Here is an 8724-nt window from a genome sequence, read left to right as displayed (position 1 = left end):
TGTCCTGTCACTTCTAGAAACCAAGCCCACACCAAGCATGCCACAAATAAAAGCCATCACCCTCTTATGAATAAAAAACTGTATATATTGTGGAATATTAAATGTTCCGTGTACTAACATGAGAGAAAATACTTTTTCTCTACCTAGAGTGAATTTTTTCCTGGGGACTTGTTTTTCTCTAGGGAAGGCTAAAAAAGAATTTGTGACCGAACAAATTAGATACCTCCCCAAAGAAGACAGTGCCTTGGACAGTGGTGATGGTGGCTGGAGGCACTGGGTGTCTTCGACTGGTGCTGAGGGGGACTGACTGGGGATACAGCTTTCTTGGGGAGCAAGAGTTGGGGATATCATGGGCCCCATTGCTCGTTGTTGCACCGGACACTTTTCAAGGGCTGCTGATCTCTGATTTGCCTGTCTCTGTTGGGACAACTCTGGCTCTTGATAGTGGCTTGTTGACTGCTGGCTGCATAGCTCAGCATTCTGCTGTGTTCTGAGTAGAAGAGGTGCCTGTGGTTGCAGGGAAACCCACAGACTGGGGCTTGTTTTTGCTCATTTACCTTCGAGGCATGGCGCGCATGGCAAAGTGACATTTTCTCCTCCAGCATCTGTCCAACTGCTGTCATGAGCTCCTGAGCTTCAGCACTGCTGCTGTACATGCATGATCAGTTTTTTACTGTTTTTTGGCTCTCAGCAGTGACCGGTGCTGGCTTCCTTTCTTTCTTTGAAAAAACTCTCTGAAAAAATTGCTTGATGTTTTCTCCAAAGTGGCTTATTGAAGGAGGCTGTTTCTTTGATGGCAGTAGCTGGACACCTTCATTCTGATGGGTGTCTTCTCTCTTCCTGCCCGGGGTAAGTTGAGGAGTCCTCAATCCTTGAAACATTTCTTCATGTTTTTCTAAGTTGGGCTTCCTAGAGTTCTCACTCTTGTGAGTAGGAGGAAACATTGGGCTTTGGCTCTTGCATGAGCCTTGACAGTTTGGGTTCCTGGGCTCCTTGTGCCCCAGGTTGCTCCTTTTGGCTGCCATGAGGTCACATAGCTCCTGGGAAGCCCGCATGTTCCCAGTAGGCATGCTCTGGAGATGGCCCTGGGGCACTTGAGAAGCCAAATTCTCTGAAGCATGGGGCAGAACAGATGCTTGCCCATCTGGAAGGAGCACAACAGTGGCAGAAACATCAGGCTGGGCCTCTGACTTCGTGGCCATTCCAGGCTCAAATTCATGAACAACCTCCTCCATAAGACACAGCTTTCTTGGATCTTGGGAGACAGACATTCTAGGGAGTAGAGAGCTTTTGCTGGCCCCGGAGCCTCGAAACCACGGCCATCCTCACTTGTGGCTTGGAGGTTTGCCAGCATACGGGTTGCCAAGGGGACTCTGGGTTGTGGCACTGCCTCCCTGGTCTCTCCAGCCCTTGAAGATTGGGCTCCTAAGCTCCTGCTCTGCTGGATGCTGCCTGTGAGGCTGTATGTGAGGGGCTTAGATGGCCACCGGCCCTTCTGTCCAGCTGTAGGAGCCTTCAAGGACCCATGATCATTCCTAGATGGGATCCCTTGTGGGGCCCTCACCTGCTTACATGCAGGTGAGGAGGCCTGAAGACTCTCTGGCATATGAACAGATGCTTTGGTCAGCACCTGCTTTCTCAGACTTGCCATTGGTGGCTCTCTAAGGAACGTGGCCACCTCAACTTTTGAGCCAGACCCAGATTCACAGGTGGCCGAGGAGGGACCGACAAGCTGTGTACTGCACAAGGATGAAATCTTTTCCAGTTTAAAGCACTGAATGGGCTTGAGGACCCTGAGGGGTAGACCACCTGTGTTTGGCCCAAAACCTCACAATATGGGCTCCCAGCACCTGCTGAGTACACAGCTCAAGGAAGGAAAGCACCTGGGCTGTGTTCACACAGGCTTTCCCACTTTTGGGGGGTGCTAGATTGCTGGTTTTCACGTGGGTGTTGGACACAGGAAAAGCCTGGTTGACAGCAAGCCAGGATTGACGCACACTCACGGAGATCAAGCCCTAGTTGGTCTGGCCTAACTTCCTGCCCATGTGGGTTTTCAGGATGTTTTCTATATGATTCCTCTCTGTGCATCTTAATAAATCACTTCCCGAGTCACTCCTCAAGGGCTTCCTCAAGTTCCTTTCTGACTCCTCAGAGGTCACCCCCAGAACCTTCCCTGGGAAGCTTTCCATGCCCCTGAATAGATTTTGTGGGGTCTCACCCAGAATTTGCCCCAGATGTGGGCATGGGCCCCTCTCTAGCTGGAACTTCACCTTCTGTGCCTCCTTGCTGCTTTCGCCTGTGGACGTGGAGGACTGCCAGGGCCTGGGTTTGCCCTTGGCCTGACTTGTCCCTGGCGATTCATCCCGAAGCTGCATCAGATCCAGAGACTCTTGGATCCTTCCAGGTTGCCCTATGTGTTGCTCCAATTGTCTCCGGAGTTCAGGACTGACTGGAAAGTTCTCAGGCAGAATGGATGTCAAGCTTTCCTGGGGAGGATTAGGAGTGGAGACACCAAAGATGTTCTGAGATTTTTAGACCCTAGAGGGTAAAGCCAACTCACCTTCTAGTTGTTTCCTCAACAAAGGCCATTCAGGGTGCTGAGTTTCAGGTAGGGAGAGAGCTTGCACTTTATTCTGTGATGCAGGGCAAGCTACTCCAGTGTTCTTAATTGGGGATGGAAAAGCAGGAGATAGGACTGGGAAAGAGGATTGAAGATGGGCCTGAGCCTCGGCCTGAGCCATAGGTGTGGGCCAGAATTGGGGTGTGGATGAAATAAAGGGTTGGGACTCGGGCCCCAGATGGGACAGGGGCTGAGCCTGGAAAAGCAGTGGGGACATTGTAGTCTCCCTTTGAATTGGGCAGACATTGGAAATTTGATTGAAAAAAGGAGGAGACTGTAAAATGCAAGACCAGTCAGTGACCCAGGCATTAGCCACCAGGGATTTGCTGTGCAGAGAGGGGAGGCCCCAGAAAAACTGGCTATAATTCTTCTGAAAACTTTCCTGCAAGAGCCTAGGATTTGAGAACTTCTGAGGACTGGGCAGCTCTTTCAAGTTCTCTCCCTTGTTCCAGAAGGGTTTTGGGGTTGTGGTGTCCTGCTCAGCATCCAATGGTTTAACCAAATTCCCCAAAGAATTTAAGTGCTTTTCTGGGGTCATTTGGTTTGTAAATGATTCATCATTTTCTTTTTCTTCCCAAATGTTGACCTTGGCTCTTTCTGTGACTTGTATCCCCACGACATTCTGGCCATCAGAGCTGAGCAAAAACGGGCTACCAGCTTCCATCTGACAGGTCTCTGGTGGGTGGCGGGAAAGATGATCTTGCTGGACTGATGAATTGAAGACTCACCAGGTTCTGGTAGTCTCCTGACACCAGGAGGAGGCAGAAACTTGACTGAGCCGCCAAGGCCTGAGATGGCTGGGACAGAAGCCGCCAAATCCTCACGTGGAGACAAGCTTTGAGGGATGGTGCCCAGTGGAAGTGCCACTGAGTCACAGTGAGATGGAGTTATCAGAGTGGAGTCCCTCAGGGGAGGAGCAGTGAAGCCTTTTGGAGGAGGCAGAGAGCAGGCCAGAGGATCAGGGTGTGTGGTGGGTGAGGGAAAAGTGCAGGTGGCTCGGGTGAGAGGCGTTCTAGGAGAAGGGAAGGTTCTGCTGGCTGGGAGGCACTTAGGGAGGAGACTGAGGTGGTCATTGGGCCTGGTGATGGGGTGGAGGCCAGATCCTGAGGATACTTGGTTCAAGGATCTGGGGAAGCTAACGGGTAGAGAGTGGGAGCAGCATCTTCCATAGGCTCATGAGAGGACTGGGAGGCTCCATCAGGTGCTCTTTTGCCCACCTCACCTGGGGGGGTCTGGACCGGAGAGCTGACCAAAGTCACCTTTGTCAAGGTGTGGCCCCAGGAGGCTGCAGGAGACAGGAGGTACAAGCTGCAGCCAGGAGCAGGTGGGTTCGGAGGGCAGAGTAGGCGCTCGGGCCACAGCCCCTCCACCTCCCCACACCCTGACTGCCCAATTCTCCTGCTACCCCTCGCCCCAGGGTCTTACTCCCATCCTCTGTCCCCCTGGTCTCCCCATTCCAGGTCAGCTCCAGGCTGCCTATGGCCCTGGGGTCGCATCCCAGCCCTGGCAGGAAGGATGCAGGGAAGGGGAAGTGCCTCACCTCTGCAGTTGTGAAAGCAGGTCCCAAGTCTCCTCCAGGCCTCCTTAGGGCAGTGAGGGAGGGGCCTGGGATCTCACAGGAGGCTGAGTGGATGTTTCTTTAGGGAAGACCTTGGGGAATTAGGCCCTGGAACCCACCCATCTGTGTCCAAAGCCACATGGCCCCAACGGTAATAGCAAGGCATGGAGGGCAGGGCTTTGTCATTCACAAAGGGCTTCCACACATGGACCCTCCACCCCCACAGTCCTCACAATTGCCCTGTGGGGAGAAAGGACTGGGGTGGTCTCAAAGAGGAATCAGCCTTAGCAGAGTTGAACAGCTGTTCCCAGGGAGCGGGAGGCCCCCTCACCCCACTCCGCATCCAGGAAGGCATTGGTCTTCCCAGGACACACATACTGCCCCCTGCTGGGTAACGCTCAGTCCCTGGCCCACCATGGCTTCATTCCGGCATGGAATCTGAGAAGGACCCGGGGTTCTGATTTCCTTCCTAGGAGCCCCAACCTCAGGCTTCTTCAACTGAGTTCTTCAGAGTCAGTTCCCTCCGGGACAGATGAGATCAAATTAACTCTAGTGTGCCCTGGCAGAGCCTTACCTCTCAGACTGTGGTTTTTCATCCTGCCTCTGGGCCTCCCCCTCCACCCTACTGGACACTGGGAGGCACGATGACATGGGGAGACAAGATGATGCTGGGAGACAAGATGACACTGGGAGACAAGAAATGGCGATGAGCTAGGACCGGCTGTCCATCTCCGCCCCTAGCCCAGCCGCAGCATGCCGCACTCACGAACCACATGGCTCTCTCTGTCTTGCTCAGGGAGCTCTGTGTACTTCCTCCTACTCATGTTTAAATGGATGATAAACTGCTTTTCTTCTTAGAAAAACAGGAAGAGGGGGTCGGGCATGGTGGCTCACGCCTATTATCTGAGCACTTTGGGAGGCTGAGGCAGGTGGATCACCTGAGGTCAGGAGTTTGAGACCAGCCTGGCCATGGCGAAACTCCGTCTCTACTAAAAATACAAAAATTAGCCAGGCGTGGTGGCGGGCGCCTGCAATCCCCAGCTACTCAGGATGCTAAGATAGGAGAATAGCTTGAACTCGGGAAGCAAAGGTTGCAGTGAGCCGATATCGCTCCATTTCACTGCAGCCTGCGTGACAGAGCAAGACTCCATCTCAAAAAATAAAATAAAAATAACACACACACACACACATACACACACACACGGATTTTCAATATGAGGTCCACCGTGGACGCCATCAGTCCCTGTTTCTCTGCTCCAGGAATACCCAACCTCAGGCCCACAGGCACCACTGAGCTGTCAGGTAGGATTCTGCTTCCCAGGAGACCAGAGGAGATGCTGGGCCCCGGTGGGAGGCCCTTGGGGGCCCAGCACAGGCCTCATATCACCCCACACAGAGGAGGCTGGGCCCCGAGCCACCTGCCCCAGAAAGGGGCTGATGAGCCAGGGCTCAGGGCCTGGCCTCGGACAGAGACCTCCCCTGTCTCATGACCTGAGACCTCCCCCGTCTCATGACCAGTCCTGGCCGCTAAGCCCATGGGTTTGATTTTGCCTTGATGCCTCCTGCGGTCCCCCACAGATGGACTGGGAGCTTGGGATGGAAATCCCTGTACACGATCTACCCCTACCAACCTCTGGCTGCCCTGCCTCTTCCTGGAAGGATGATGTTCTGGTCTCTCCTGAGACTTCCCATTGCAGAAATCTCTCCACTGGATTTGGAAAAGTGGAACTAATAATAAAAAGAAAGGAGAGAATCAAGCTCTGTGGGTCCGGACTGAGGGCTCCTTACCTTTCTCTTCCCAGGCGATGGTGAGGGTGGGTTGTCACAATGGAGGTAAGAGAAGTAGGGGAGTAATAGGAAGAAGAGCCCCAGGGCAAACACCAAGGTGAGGAAGATATCCAACACCCATGGTGTGGAGCTGGGGGCATTTAGCGATGAGGCACTAAGTAATTTTAGAGGAAAGGGAAGATTCTCCATGTGAATAGGTGTGTTGCTTTCAAGCAACTGAGCTCTGGGCATCCCTGTGGAGACTAGGGACCGGGGCCCAGGCCTAGTCACAGAGCTGGGGCCTTCACATCAAAGGGGCAGTGGGAGGGGGAGGGGCAGTGGGAGGGAGAGGGGCAGTGGGAGGGGGAGGCTGAAGCACAGCCCCTTCCCACCCCCCAAGCCGGGGATCCCTCCACCCTCCCACCTTCCCGATCCCTCCTTGCCACTAAGTTTTGTCAGTGATAGAACTCAGCCAATTTTCTATTCTTTCTCCCTGGAACACAGATATTACCTAGTTCCTTTTATCTGTTGGAGATGGTGGCTTGAGGTTACCTGCTTTATAGCCCTTGAAAATCTGAAGTTGATTCTGAAATTTTGGCTATGTACCAGGGATTTTTATTCTCAGAATCTCGTTCATCCTCAACTCCAGCTTTCCCGCACAATGTTTTTGTCTTATATCAATCCAGGGACAAAATGTAAATTCTTTTTACTCTTATTTAGTTTTGCAAATTTTGAATAGTAAGTTTTAAAAAATTATTTCTATCTCACTTTCTTTTTTTTTTTTTTTGAGACGGAGTCTCTCTCTGTCGCCCAGGCTAGAGTGTAGTGGCGTGATCTCGGCTCACTGCAACCTCTGCCTCCTGGGTTCAAGCCATTCTCCTGCCTCAGCCTCCCGAGTAGCTGGGACTACAGGCATCCGCTGCCACCATGCCTGGCTAATTTCTTTTTGTATTTTTAGTAGAGACGGGGTTTCACCTTGTTAACCAGGATGGTCTCGATCTCCTGACCTCGTGATCCGCCCACCTCGGCTTCCCAAAGTGCTGGGATTACAGGTGTGAGCCACTGTGCCCTGCCTTCTATCTCACTTTCAATCAAAGGGACCTACCCACATACAATTAAGATTTTTTTTATTTTTTAAATTTTATTTATGTACTTATGTATTTATTTTAAGTTCCAGAGTACATGTGCAGGACATGCAGTTTTCCTTTTGTTTTTTTTGAAACGGAGTCTCACTCTGTTGCCAGGCTGGAGTGCAGTGGTGCGATCTTGGCTCACTGCAACCTCTGCCTCCTGGGTTCAAGTAAGTCTCCTCCCTCAGCCTCCCAAGTAGCTGGGACTACAGGCGTGCGCCACCATGCCCAGCTACTTTTTGTATTTTTAATTGAGATGGGGTTTCACCATGTTGGTCAGGATGGTCTCAATCTCTTGACCTCATGATCCACCCGCCTTGGCCTCCCAAAGTGCTGGGATTACAGGCGTGAGCCACGGCGCCCAGCCGGATTACAACATTTAATATTGTTAAGATGGCAATACTTTCCAAAGCAATTTGCAGGTTCAATGCAATCCTTATTTAAATTCTAATGATGTTTTTTGCAGAAATCGAAAAACGTATCCTAACATTTATAAGGAGTGTTAAGAAAGTCCAAATTGCCTGAACAATCTGGAATAAGAAGAATAAAGTTGGACTCATGCTTCCTGATTTCAAAACTTACTTTAAGGCTACAGCAATCAAAACAGCGTGGTACACAGTGTGGCACAAAGACAGATATATATGTAATCCCAGCACTTTGGGAGGCCAGGGTGGGCAGATCACTTGAGGACAGGAGTTTGAGACCAGCCTGGCCAATATGGTGAAACTCTTTCTCTACTAAAAATGCAAAAATTAGCTGGGCATGGTGACATATGCCTCTAGTCTCAGCTACTCAGGAGGCTGAGGCAGAAGAATCGCTTGAACCCAGGAAGTGGAGGTTGCAGTGAGCCGAAATCGTGCCATCGCATTCCAGCCTGGGTGACAGAGTGAGACTCTGTCTCAAAAAAAAAAAAAAAAGGAAGACAGATATCAGACATATAAATAAAAAGAACAGAATAGAGAGCCCAGAAATAAACCCTTGTTCAAATGATTTTCAACCATGGTGCCAAGACCATGTGGAAGGACAATCTTTTCAACAAATGGTGTTGAGAAAGCTGAGTACAGTGTATCCATATATAGTGACGTTGGGCCCTTATATATACTATATACATAAACCAACTCAAACTGGATCAAAGGCCTAAACATAAGACTTAAAACTATAAAGGTCTTAGAAGAAAAAGCATAAAGGAAAAGTTTTCTGACTTCGGTTTGGCAATGATTTATTGGATCAAAGACACCAAAAGCACAGGCAATAAAAGAATAGATAGATTTCATCAAAATAAAAATATTTTGTGCATCAAAGGACACTATCAATAGAGTGAAAAGGCAACTCATGGATTGCAAGAAAATGTTTGCAGATCATACATACTGATAGAAGATTAATATCGAGAATATATAAAGAACTTCCCAAACTTGACAACAAAAGATACAAACAAGATGATTCAAAAATGGGCAAAAGATTTGAATGGATATTTCTTCAAAGAACATACACAAATGCACAAGATGCTCCACATCACTAGTCTTTAGGGAAATTTAATTCAAAACCACAATAAGATATCATTTCACATCCATTATAATGTATATTATCCAAAAAAATAAGCAACAAGTGTTAATGAGGATGTGGAGAAATTGGAACACTTGTGCATTGCT

The 8724-nt window shown here is 49.9% G+C and overlaps 1 pseudogene; it reads right to left on the bottom strand.

The window, feature by feature from the left end:
- Positions 1-215: 215 nt before the first annotated feature.
- On the bottom strand, positions 216-6176 carry LOC129478510 (putative spermatogenesis-associated protein 31C1; annotated as a pseudogene).
- Positions 6177-8724: the final 2548 nt, after the last annotated feature.

Source organism: Symphalangus syndactylus, chromosome 3, assembly GCF_028878055.3.
Source record: "Symphalangus syndactylus isolate Jambi chromosome 3, NHGRI_mSymSyn1-v2.1_pri, whole genome shotgun sequence".
In the NCBI taxonomy this organism is placed as follows: Eukaryota; Metazoa; Chordata; class Mammalia; order Primates; family Hylobatidae; genus Symphalangus; species Symphalangus syndactylus.
The sequence above is the reverse complement of the archived record's forward strand: the minus strand, read 5'-3'. Positions and strand labels throughout refer to the sequence as shown.